The sequence below is a fragment of the Pistacia vera genome, unplaced genomic scaffold (assembly GCF_008641045.1).
Source record: "Pistacia vera cultivar Batoury unplaced genomic scaffold, PisVer_v2 Contig177, whole genome shotgun sequence".
In the NCBI taxonomy this organism is placed as follows: Eukaryota; Viridiplantae; Streptophyta; class Magnoliopsida; order Sapindales; family Anacardiaceae; genus Pistacia; species Pistacia vera.
The window spans coordinates 12,328-25,446 of record NW_022195866.1 but is presented as its reverse complement, the minus strand read 5'-3'; the positions used below and the strand labels follow the sequence as shown (position 1 = coordinate 25,446).

Genomic DNA, 13,119 nt, shown 5'->3' with positions numbered 1-13,119 from the left:
CCTTACTATGAAGGGTTCCAAGTTTACACTATTGAGAGGTGGGATTGGAGGAGTCACATGATTAGTGAGGACCATGCAGAGAGTCGAGCCAACGACGTTAACCAAAGGTTTGTTGGGAGGCAACCCAAGAATTCAGATTTGATTTTCTTTTCCCTTGACTTTAGTTTTTTTAGTTTTGCCATATTTTTTGTTTTTGTTTTATTTGCTTGTCTCTACATTTGGGGTATTACATTGGGGACATGTAGTTTTAGTGTGGGGGAGAATTAGGCTTGATGGGTTTTATATTCTGTTTTTATTTTCTTTTTTTTTTATTCTTTTTTTTTTTTTTTTAGGAGTATGTCTCTATTTAAAAAAAAAAAAAAAAAAAATTGTTTTTAGGGGTTTATGCTTTAATCATGTCTTTGACGTCTAATGATGCATGAAATAATAACTTGACTTTGTGTTGAGCATATTCCTTTCCTTAGGACGTTAGCAATATTTCATAAATAGAGTTAATCATATTTGAATCTTTGTAGTCTTGAACAATATGTCTTGATAAGTTGTGTGAACTTGTGAGGAAGCATGACTGAGGAGTGTATAACAACCCTTAAAAGAAAAAAATTGTGTTCTCTTAAGTAGTCCTAAATTTGGGTTTAAGTAATAGGAAAAGAAAGAAAGGTATGTGGTGAGTCGAGATGGAGCGTAAAACGCACTCACTCATAACACACAACCATGAAATGAGATGGCATAAAATGCACTCATTTTGAATTGTTAAAAAAAAAAATCCCTAGTTTGCTACCCAGTTTGTAGTAGTAAGAGAAACAGTTGAGGAAAAGTTGAGGGTAGTTGTACATGAATTGGTTGTGATTAGTTTTCTTGTTTGCATTGACTGATTGAGAGTAATTGTGGAAAATGATGAAGAGATCACATGTCATTAACTCTACTTTATTTTTCTTTGTTGCTTCCTAAGTTAGGTATGAATATGCATGGATTAAATAGTGTTGCTTATGCATCATGATGGTGTTCTGGATATGACTTAGTAGCTTTCTTATGTGTTTGAATTAGTTTGCCCGGGACGCGCAAAAGCTAAGTGTGGGGGAATTTGATAGGAGTGTAATTTATATATTTTTCCTTCTATATTATGCTTTTGTTAGTGTTTATGCCTAGTTGAGCTGATGATACTATTTTGTAAGTTTGGCATATTTGGATAGACTTTGGAAATATTGAGAAAAGATTAGGAAATTCCAGATTTTCCAGATTTTTCGTTATTCTACCAGTGCTACGTTTTTCAGGTTTTCAGGAGCTAGATTCCTCGATGCAAAAATATTCTTCAGAGAAATTAAAGTAGACAAATCAAGCTTTTCAGGAAGGTATTATGGGAGAGAATACGAGTTCGTTTGGGTTCTCAGTAGTTGTTTCAAAGCCGACCTGGAATCCTAGTCGTAAAGGATTCCTTAGCTGAGTATTGATTTTTGAACGGGCCTAACTGGAGCGTCAGATATCGAAAATGGGTGATTCAAAAGCCCAGATTCATCTACACATCCGATACTACTTTTTGTGAGTGACCGAGCCCAGAAAAGATCTTTTACATGGCGAGAACCTGGTGCAAACTGGAGACGAATTCTGTTTTCCATATCTGCTAAGATTTTGACAATCTGGAAGTCTATCTTCTAGGAAACATCTAGGAAAGAAATTCCGTGATTCCTGGAAGAATTAAGGAAACACACATGTTATTTAATTAGAAGTTTTTAGGTTAAACGGGGGTAGAGGACAGTAGAGTTTTATTTTTCAGAGTTTTTGCTTTCTAGATCAAGATGTGCGGCTAATTTCCTTCTTCAGTTCAAGGGGATTTTGAAGCCTAATTTCATGTCATTGGTGTAACTTAACTTCAGTAACGTTGTTCTCAATCTTGTTTTTATTAGAATTGTTTATGTTATTCTGATTTAATTGTCTGTGATTCTTGTTTGAGTGATTTAGTTTTGGCTTGCAAAATTGTTTAATCAGAATTTACCTGTTAGAATTAGGAATTGTGATATGTAATCATCCTTTTTCTATTCAATGAGTGACGCATGATGATAGCTGATTATGGACAAGTTTTCGGTCTATTGTCTTGAATAACATAACCTAAGTTAAATAATCCGAGCTTGCGTGATTGTTGCTTAGATTGATCTATTCTCCTAATTCTTAAGGTTGCCATTGAATTAAATTTATAAAGCTTGTTCTAGGTTGTTCAAGGGTTAGTATCTACTCGAAGAGCTTGTTTCAGTAGTGACAAACTAAGGGAGAATTCGGGCAACAGAGCTTGTTGTTTCCTAGGGTCAGTAGTTCCATAATGACGAGATAGAACAATGTTACGGTTACTTTATGTCCAATGCATGTTTAGGTAGATATTGAACCGAGAACTGATTGTTTTTAATTGAATATTTTCTACCATTAGAGATTGATTTGTTTTACTTTAGATTGCATTGAGTACACCCCCTTTTCATTATTGTTGTCAAGTTTACTGTTTAGGTTTTATTTTATTCCTCTGTTGTTTTTATTGTTTTAGAATATAGAAATTAATCGAGTCATTCCCTGTGGGATTGACCCTTGCTTACCCTATATACAATTCAGTAGTTAGGTTAGAAAGGTTTTTAATTTGGAGCATTCGACACACTACCATCTCCCTTTCTAGCATTTCCAGTAACTAACAACACATCCCAACTCTGTGCGCACAAGTCTCTGAATCTCTTTAGAAGATGGACTTTTCCCTTTAACAAACTGACTTTTGACAAATTGTGCAATAACATCAGCGAAGGCTTGTCGATGCTCACCTGAAATATGTCCCAAATCACATGTGTGCTCACAGGTATATGTGCTAAGAATAAATTTTTTGGACTATGCCAACCTTCTACAATAAACCCGCCACTTGCACTTTTGGTCACAACATGCAACAGTCACAACCAATGAATTTGACTTTTTGGTGATGAACTCAAAATTACCTCTCATCGCAACAAGTTTTAGCTTCCTCACCACTTCCTCTTTGTTGTCAAATAAATACCATATGTGCAACTCCAATCCATCCGTAAAAACATGAGCTGATTCACTACTCCCTGCAATTGCCCCCTCTGAACCTGCATAAACGACCATAGTGTTCTCTTCCTCACAAATTACACTTTCTGCATAATTTTTATTTAAAGGACTCTCTACATCTGCAGGAACATATACGGGGTCCTCCTCCCCAACATTTTCATTCTGCCGCCCATGACTAACCTCTTCTACAGTGTCCTCCTCACCACCCAATTCATCGTTTACTCTTGATTTTTCAACTAACAAATCAATGCCCTCGTAGTTCAAATTAAAACCAGGCAAATCTCTGCCAACTTCCTTGTTATCCCCTTCCTTTGAACCAACTTCCAACGGTTTTCCTACAAAAGAAACCCTTAAAATCGGCCTTGAACCATTATCGGCCACATCAATCATATATAACTTCATACTTTCATCTGACTTTAATATAGAAGGAGGTACCTTATAATGTTCAAGAACTCTGCTTAAAACATACTTCACAACTGTATCACTACGTGAGCAACTCAATTCACCTCTTCTAATTATTTCATCAATCAACTCATCAAAACTAACCTCTGTGCTCACAACAATTGGTATAACTTCTTTGCTCTTCCCAATCCACTTCCAGCTACTTTCTTCCTCAACCCACTCACCAAAATATTCAACACCCAAAACAACTTGTCCCATGTCTAATAATAGCCAACTACCTATAATGCAAGAAAAAAATATTCTTAACTGATGTACTAAGGGTTGAAATATTTTAAAAAGCATCTGCACAGTCGCTTGACAGATCTACTGTATCACTTAAGCGATCATGCTTATTTACACTGGATCGCTTAAGCAATCCATTATATCGCTTAAGCGATCATGCTTAAGCGATTTAGTGTAAATAGGCATGATGGCTTAAGCTATCCATTGTCATTTACTGATCGCTTAAGTGATCTGCTGCTATACACAGACTTTTAGCAGATCGCTTAAGCGATCTTATGCCACATACCTGATCGCTTCAGCAATCTATCTACTGCATTACTAGACGTACCAGATCGCTTAAGCGATACACCAAATCGCTTAAGAGATCCATCATATCCAAAACACGTTTTCAGTCATCTCCACCTACAATCGGTGCTACCACCCTAGTTACCCATAATGCAAGAAAATTTTCAACAAATTCCAATCCTTTCAACATCCATTGCATCAAACACAACCCAACAACCTAAACAACTAAATCAAAATCATAACCCAAACCCAGTCTATCATTAAATCTTTGTAAATCGAAATGGGAGATACACATACCTGGACGAAATTTTAGTAGCAACAGGAGGAGGAGGAGGATCTGTGTTGGAGAAGATGTTAATGGCGGAGGAATGTGTTAATATGGCGGGAGGTAGAAGAAGAAGGTGTTTGGGTTTGTTTGCAAGATTTTCGACTCTTTGGAGACTTATTATAATTTTGAAAAGATTACACAATTATTCATTAATCCTAATTAACCCCCTAATCATGTTTAGTTAAGCTTAATAGACTTATTATTCATTTAGTTAAAATTTACAAACTCTATAGCCTTTTAATTAAATTTTTAGTTAAAATGGTCTTTTAATAAAATGCCCCAAAAAATTACCCAATAAGTTAACATATGAAACTAAACTATTCATTAAAAACTATAGATGTCATATTATTAATTTGTTTATCATAACATTAATTTATTTTAATTAATAAATACAATATTATAATCTTTTATTTAAATTAAAAATTTTAAAATGTTCAATTGATCAACATCGTCGAACGACAACTACTCTTCACACTTGTGGCATGATGTCATGCACAGCAGCCGTGTCTGCCTACCGTTGCATGTCAAGCAACCAATTATCAATAACGGTGAAAATTTGCCCAAATTCTCAAATTATTGGCCAACTTTTCATGTGTCAGTGATATCAACATATGCTTAACTCTAATAGCATATTAGTGTTCTGGAACCAGACCAAACCGGACTAGCCAATTCGACAGGTCTGACGGGGAATTAGCCCCCTCTTTGGTCTGAAAACACTCAAAACCCGATTTTAGCTTATGGCTCGGATTAGACCGGCTTTAGACTGACGAAATAGTAACGAATCTCCGATTTGACCAATCCGGTAGCTAACCCGAGTCACTAAATCCCTAATTTCGGCAGCCTCCTCCCTGATTCTAGCAACTTCCAATGCCAACCATCCCACTTGACACCATCATCAACATCACCTTCATCTCCACATCAAAAGCCCCATCTCCCAAACTCCGATTAGCTATCGATCGATCATCGTCGCCACCTCTTGTCTGGTTTACAAAAGCCGATTGTCTTCCTCCTTAATTCTGGTAGTGACACGACCCATCCCTACCTTCCTCATCCCATAGGATCTGGGCGCTCCCACAAAACTCGGATGACCAAGATGTGTCGTGTGGGAAAACTGTGAAACCTGAAATCCTGTTTTTCTAAATATACTATGCATAAATAATCCATACGAAAATGTAATTAGAAATACAAGTATGAATAGGTACATAAACATATTTAGGAAGTTTGGAAAACATAAAGGCATAATCCATGAAAAATCTAGAAACAAAATATCAAGTCTTGTGTAATTACGGCAAAAACATAAGACTATTACATAAAACAAAAGTACATTTTTGGAATATAAGCCATAATACACACATGAGAAGACGTCGACGCGTGGCACAACCTTGAGCTGTGACTCACTACTCGGCACGATCTCCCTGTAAACCTGGGGGGGAGGAAAACCATTTTTGAAAAGGGGTGAGCCGAAATACTCAGTGAGTGGGGAAAAATGGGAGTTTGCAAAACATATCTTCAACAATAGTTATGGCATGCAATAGTTCTTATGAAATTCTAAAAAAAAAAACATGATTCTATGAACATGTTATGGAAGCAACTAATCATTCATGTATGCATGCATATATAACTCGTTTCTAATTGTTCTAAGTACTGTAATCTGATCATTTAAAATGAAAACAATTTATGAATCCTTGCTCATCACTAAATGCTAAAAACTCTTTTATGAGAACTTAAGGTATAGCTGTAAATGCTTATGCTGCTAAAAACACTGATTTTCTATAAATCGTGCTACAAACATCGAATGTTTCATATAACTAATGCAAATTATCCATAACTGTTCTGATAATGAAAACTAAATTTGATATTGAACATTCTAGAACTGAAAGCTGATTCTGATAATGTTGTTAAAACTATTAACTGATACTAAAAACTATAGGTTGGTATCTGAAAACTATAAACTGATATCCTGTTCTGAAACAATAAACTGATACTGAAGGTTCTCACCACAACTAGTACCCTGAGGAAAAATCTCAATACCTGGTGGGCGTCCCACACACAGGCAGAGCTGGGAAAAACATCCCAATACCGGCAAGATTTATCATCAAGCGGGCAAAGCCTGAAGAAAACCATCTCAATACCTGGCGAACAAACTCAACCCCCAGGTAGAGCACTAAATATCTCAATACACATGCGCAGAGCCTGAAAATCGAATATCTCAATACCTAGCGAATCCTACATCGCATGGGTAGAGCCTGAAACCGAGGGATGGGCACTTCATAGGGTGGTTGTAGCACCACAACTATCTCATGCATAATCTCAAGTTACATATAATTCAAGAGCATATTATATAAGGGCTTATAAATCATGCATATATGACATAATATTCAAAAATCACATACAAGGGTGAAACTGTAATTTTCTAAACATGTTTTAGAAACTAATGGTTTAACCCAGATTAAAAATTACTTCAACATCACATGATCGTAGCATATGTCTGATACTAATCATAAGCAAATTTCACTTTTAAAAGCCAAGACTCATATAACACATTAGAATTATAATTATACCAAAGAGCAAAATAATAATAAGAAGAAGAATATATAAGAATATTTCATACTAGAATAAAATAAACATGAATAAACAAAGTACTTAAAATTCTCTTTTGTGCCTTCACGGGTATTTTCACAAATAAATGAATAAAATAAACCAAAATAAAATCTTCTTGGACATTAAATAACTCCCCTTTACCTCCCTTTTAATCACCTATATTACACCAAGCCAAACACCTCAATTACAGCACTTCATTTACAATTAAAAACCTCCCCATGTCGAGAACAAGCAAGAAAACATTTGTGATTATTTTATTCTAGAGCAAAAATTTCAGCCTTTCCAAGCATGTTAACCAGCCAAAATTTAATTCCTCTTTATAATGCCATTTCCATCTCATTATAAGCACACATTCCATTATAAAATTCCACGAAACCATCCCTTTTCATACCAAAAATATGCTGGATGAAGTCACACATTTACGGACCAAAACTAGTGCAATAATTCCAACCGATTCAGGCGAGTTATACTTAAATAAATAAGATAAAAAAAAAAAAATCATAACAAACCCATTTATTTATTATTTAAAGCATGCTTCCAACACCATCAAGTCTATTGTCGAGCCAAAAACACCCAAGTATATTATCCAGCAACACAACCACCATTTATTAACTTACACCAACACTGGTTACAACCTAACCGAAGCATGAAGGGAAAGATTTTTAAGCAGTTTCACAAAACAACAAGACTCTCAACATGACATTAATATGCAAACATGAGTCTTAAGCTTTTAAGAAAGATCTAATGACATGCAACACAAGTATATTTTATTAGAATCAGATCTGATGCAGTTTCACTCATTCTATGTTCAGCCGAACACATGCAAGCAAGGAAAGTCACAATCAATAGTAACTTGTATCAAACAGCATGAGATAACACATTCACTTAACAGGGAATCGAAAAAGGTTTAGATTTTGGAAAAGTTTTAAAGAAACCACTCACAAAAATTCAGCTCAACCGATCTCAACTCAAATTCTCAAGCACTCCTTTCCTCGACACCTACACCAAAGAACCAAGATCAATCTTCCACCCTTTATAACAAGAAAGAAACTAAGAAATTTGTCTTCCTAACCCCCATGCATGAGTTACCCGAGCTCAAATCGAAGTGATCTGCTTCAAACTCTCACTTTACGTCTCGGCCAACACTTCTTCTTCCCCTTTTTTTTTTCTTCATTTGGGCGAGCAACCTAGATTTATATAAAACAACTTTTTTTTAATTTTCACAACAGCCCCCAAATTCTCTTAGTTCTAGTATAACCCTGCCACATCATCTTTTCCTTACAAAAACCTCCAAATTTTGTGCCCTTGCTACATGAAAATCCAATAGTTTCCATTTCTTTGTTTTCATCCCCAACCAAACTTTAAAATTTGACAGAAAAGTCCCCTTATTATTAACAAAAACTGAAGAGAATATATATATATAATATATATATATATATATATATTATATAATTAGAATGGGGTTTTACAGGCAGCTTCCGGTACATCCCACTAACACTACCATCAACATCTTCATCTCCACATCAAACCCCAATCATCCAATTCCGATTGGCCACCGGTCTAGACGTCACCACTTGGCTACTTCACGGTTTCTTGCCCAAATATAAAGGTGTCTTTGCTGGATTTCAAACTGTAGAGACTGATACGTAATTTGCAGCGGTTTGCAGGATTTCAAACCTACTGGACATGTGGACTCACCGATCTGACGCACGAAAAACCAGTCGAAATGGGCAACCCGAGAATGTCAAGGGGCGATCCGAGTTTCAAAACTTTGCAACAAATATAGCAATTCTTCAAAATGATAACGAAGTGTGATGACTAACCGTGCTGACAACGATGGCAAGTAATAACAGGGACAAAACAATAAATAATTTTTGAATATTTTAATTAATAAATATTATAATATAAAACGATCAAAATTGGGGCCCCTTTGGTTCACTTTTTTTCCCTATCCTATTCTAATCTCCTATTCAAATACACATTTGTTTCAATATTCAAAATTCTCTCAAAATACAATACTATTCTAATATTTAGATTATTTTAACCCCTAGATTTTAATTTAACCAACACCCCAATGATAAAAGTTTATAAATTGACAAAAACACCCCCCACCACACATTTGCAGATTTTGGCCACCACCATTGGAAGGTGGTTGGAATCTATCTTAATGGCGCACTACCAGCTAAATATGGCTAGTAGTGCACCGATCTAGCCTTTTCCGACTAGATCTTTCGGTTTGGCCATTGACGACAACCATACTTGGTTGTCGTTTGGCCGTCAACGACAGCCAATATATGGCTATCAACGATGCTAAAAGATTTGGTCGTGGCCTTTTCCACCAGATCAAAGTGGATCTGGCCGGAAAAGACTAGATCGACGCTCTACCGGCCAGATCCAACTGGTAGTATGCTATTAGCCAGATCTGACCACCTTCTAACGGTAGTGGTCGAAATAGGCAAATGTGGGTGGATGGGTGGGGGGTGTTTTTGTCAATTTCTAAATTTTTGTTAGGAGTGTTTAGTTAAATTAACAAAACTAGGGGGTTAAAAATAATCAAATATTTTCAGAAAATACTATTATGAAATATACAAAACACTTCTCAGAGTACTACTCAACTCAACTTTTTCCAAAAGTCAATTTAAAAACTCCTAAAAATAGTGAACAAACGGTAAATATTGCTACCCAGGTAAAAATAGGAATTTAAATTTCAAACAGGAGCAAGGAGGAATTTCTACCCTTTCCTTGCCTCTTGAATTTGGGACGATTGCCCATTTCCAAGTTTAAAGAAATGGGGTACCAAGAAGATCACCGTCTCTTAAAAATCTTCCCAAGTAAACAAGGGAACGGGTGATTTCATTGTTTAAAAGAGAAGTAAACATGGCCTAAATCTAATACCATATTAATTAGTATCATTAATATCATTTATATAAAGTATTAAGATGTTAGATAAATTAATGAATTAAAATTTAGGTCAATTTCTTCCTGGAATCCTGTGTATTGTTATAAGAAGGCCGGATATGTATTCAAAATTTCAAACGAGTATAGAAAACTATTTAGCAGCTGGCAATGTAAAAGAACATAATCACGCTGAACAACGCTAATTCTTTTATTTAATAAATGATTAGTACAGTAATTGTTAAAGTAATTGAAGTTAAAGCTGAACTACACACGTCTTACTAAAGAAAACCAATTAATAAACATCATGCTGCGCATAAATAACACTTCTCTTAACGTAATCCACTGTTAATAAAGCGCCCATTCCCATCTGCAACAGGATCTCTCTAGTAGAAACAGTTGCCATAGCCTGTACTCAGAAAACATATAAAAATAGAACAAATCAATAAATATTTTAATTATCAACTTAGTTTAATAAAAATGCCAATTAAAAGAATGATATAACAGTCTTACTTGGATTGAGTGGTAATGACACCGGTGCCACCAAAATCGCAGTTGAAATCTTGGCGGCCATGAAATTGTAGTAAGAATTCATGATGAAGGCGCGTGAGAACGGACAGTGTTGGGATCAAAACAAGCTCCACCAGCTTGAATGGGCTTGCAATCTATGCCTTGCTGCACACATAATCTATGTTGGCTTGCAAAGCTTTATCTCAGCTTCTGCTTTTGTACACAATATTTTTTGCCAGCTATTGGAGATGGATTTTGTGTGGTGGTGTTAGTGTAACCTAAATTAAAAATATATATTAATAATTCAATTAAAATGTAAAAGGTAAAGAAAAAATGACAAATAATGCTCAAATTCGTACCTTCATAATAGCAGACATAAAACTGGGGTAAACTGGATAAAACAACCCAAAATTCCTCTCAGCAGTTGGTCCGGGCTTAAGATTCTCATTAAACAAGCCGAAAATATAAGCTTCGAATCGGCGGTTGGGCATCAAAGGGTGTTCCTCTCCTGGCCTTAACATGCCTAACTAAGCCCCAATTAAATGAACGTGCATTTTCATAGTACAAGCCGGCTGATCCGGGTCTCCAGCCGAGGGCCAACCGGTCTCAGCCACCACAATGGGCACATCACCGTAACCAAGCCTTTTCATGGCGGAATATACAGCCATTTGGGCATCAAACATGTTAAAGTATGTGATGTGAGTGTTCTTGTCATACAATCCTTGGTTGGCTTTAAAAACGCGTAGTTTTCCATCTTTGGCGAGTAGCCGAAATAAGGATATGGGTTAATCATAAAAACTGACTGGTTTCGCGTAAGAATTGAAGCATTGGGCTATTATTTGTTTGTCATAGCCAACTCTGAACCGCCCTTCACTGGCTCTGACGTTGGAGAAAGCCTAGAGTATGCGGGTGTTGAAACCTACAAAAAAATTAAATATGAATTGGCAATTTGGCATAATGTAAAATCAACTACCAAATATTAGAAACTCATTTTCAGCTATATAAAGCTAACTAGTGTATTGATAACTAACCTTGATATCTTTAAACCCAGCATCGACCAAAGCCTGGTTAAGGTTTTCATAGCAAGAAGAAGATATAAATCCATTCCTTAACAGCACTTGTAGGATTTCATTGCAACAGCAACACGAATAATCTTTGTTTGTGGATAATAAGGAGCTATGTTTGCAGCAAACCCATTGGCGAGCAGTATCGCGTTAGTAAGAGCCGGAATATCACCGTTGCCAGCGGTTACCGTCACAGAAATGTTAGTGTTGGCAAAGCCACGAAGAATTTCAGGGTTTGCATCAAAGATTTAATGGATCATAAGTTTTTGTCGCTAGAAAGTAGCCACTTCAGCAGGCGGCGGAAGGTTGTTTCCCAACGTGCCATAGTTCACACCGATGCGATGGCGGTGGCAGCGAGCTGGAGGATAAAGCTGGTAAGGGGGAGGAGGAGAGCTGTGGAAGAACTTTTAGACATATTATCAGATGAGGACAACTTCTGAAGGTGACTGAAAGGGAGAACTCTATTTATAAGACTAGTCAACGCACTAAAAATAGAGAAAGAATAAAAAAAATACTACCTGGTTTATAATATATACTTTTATTCTAAGCCTAAGTTAATACTTTTTTATGAGGATTAAAGCAAATTTATCACTAACTATTTCTCTATTTTTTTATCCACATATACACTTTATCAGTACTAAATCAAAGGAATTAAGAGATAGAAGCTTCACTTTAACTACTATAACAGCTTTGCTATCTAGGGACACTAAAATTAGGTTAGTTCTGTCTACCATAAGGTCAGCGAGGGAGCAGAATCCGGATTAGTATTAAATCAAAGTTTACTAAGGTTAAAGTTAATAATTTGTCTTTTTATATTTTTAATTAAGGATCTCATTTTTATATATCAATACATGTGATTTTTGTTCTCAATATAAATATTTAATTGCAAAGTATCGATAAACGCGTGAATGTGAAAGCAGGTTGTTATTAATTAATTTATTAGAATATTTTTATGTATTTAAAATTAAGAGAACCCAATATATAAGTATATAGTATTTAAAGCTAAGGTTTGGGCCTTCGAGATGCTGCCTCAGGTGGTAGCCGACTAGCCGGGGATTAAAGCCAGGCTAGGGGCACGAAATTGTTTGACCGAAAGAAATCTAGAATAAACAAAAGATAGCAGTGTGTGGCTCTTAACAGTGTTGCATAATAAACAAGCTTTGTACTGTGGAAAAATTTACGAAATGGGCGTCGATTTTGACACGTTACACGGTTTTATGCATGTAGAAAGTTCAAAAAAAGAAGCCGCCACATTTTTTTGAATCTTTACACGTATAAAGAAAGACTAAATTATTATGTTTTGTGCAATGAATACTTGTAAAAAACGTGATGAGGACCAGCTTCTATATACACCGCACCTCTCTTAAGTCAATCATAATAAAAATTGGTGAGTTGGATTAATTCTTTTTGATGTGGGGGTACTTAAAAACTACTGGCGTGGTATTTAGAATGCCCTTGACACAGTTTGTAACCAAAGCTGGAGTACATTTGGACCCTAAGATTTTGAGGGCTTGTATATTGACAATTAGTATTGTTTTTAAACAAAAATAAATAAATAAATCATATGTATTAAAAAAAATCAAATGTTTTTATTAAAATGTTATCGGAATCTTTAACTAAATTTAGTTTTCATCTATTTCCAAAGAGTAATGCTACAAACACCAAAATTTTACAGTGAATTTTTATACCGAAGGACATGGC

General features: G+C 35.6%; 1 pseudogene; it reads right to left on the bottom strand.

Moving 5' to 3' along the window:
- Positions 1-10,192: 10,192 nt before the first annotated feature.
- LOC116126209 lies at positions 10,193-11,833 on the bottom strand (annotated as a pseudogene).
- Between the last annotated feature and the right edge of the window lie 1,286 nt (positions 11,834-13,119).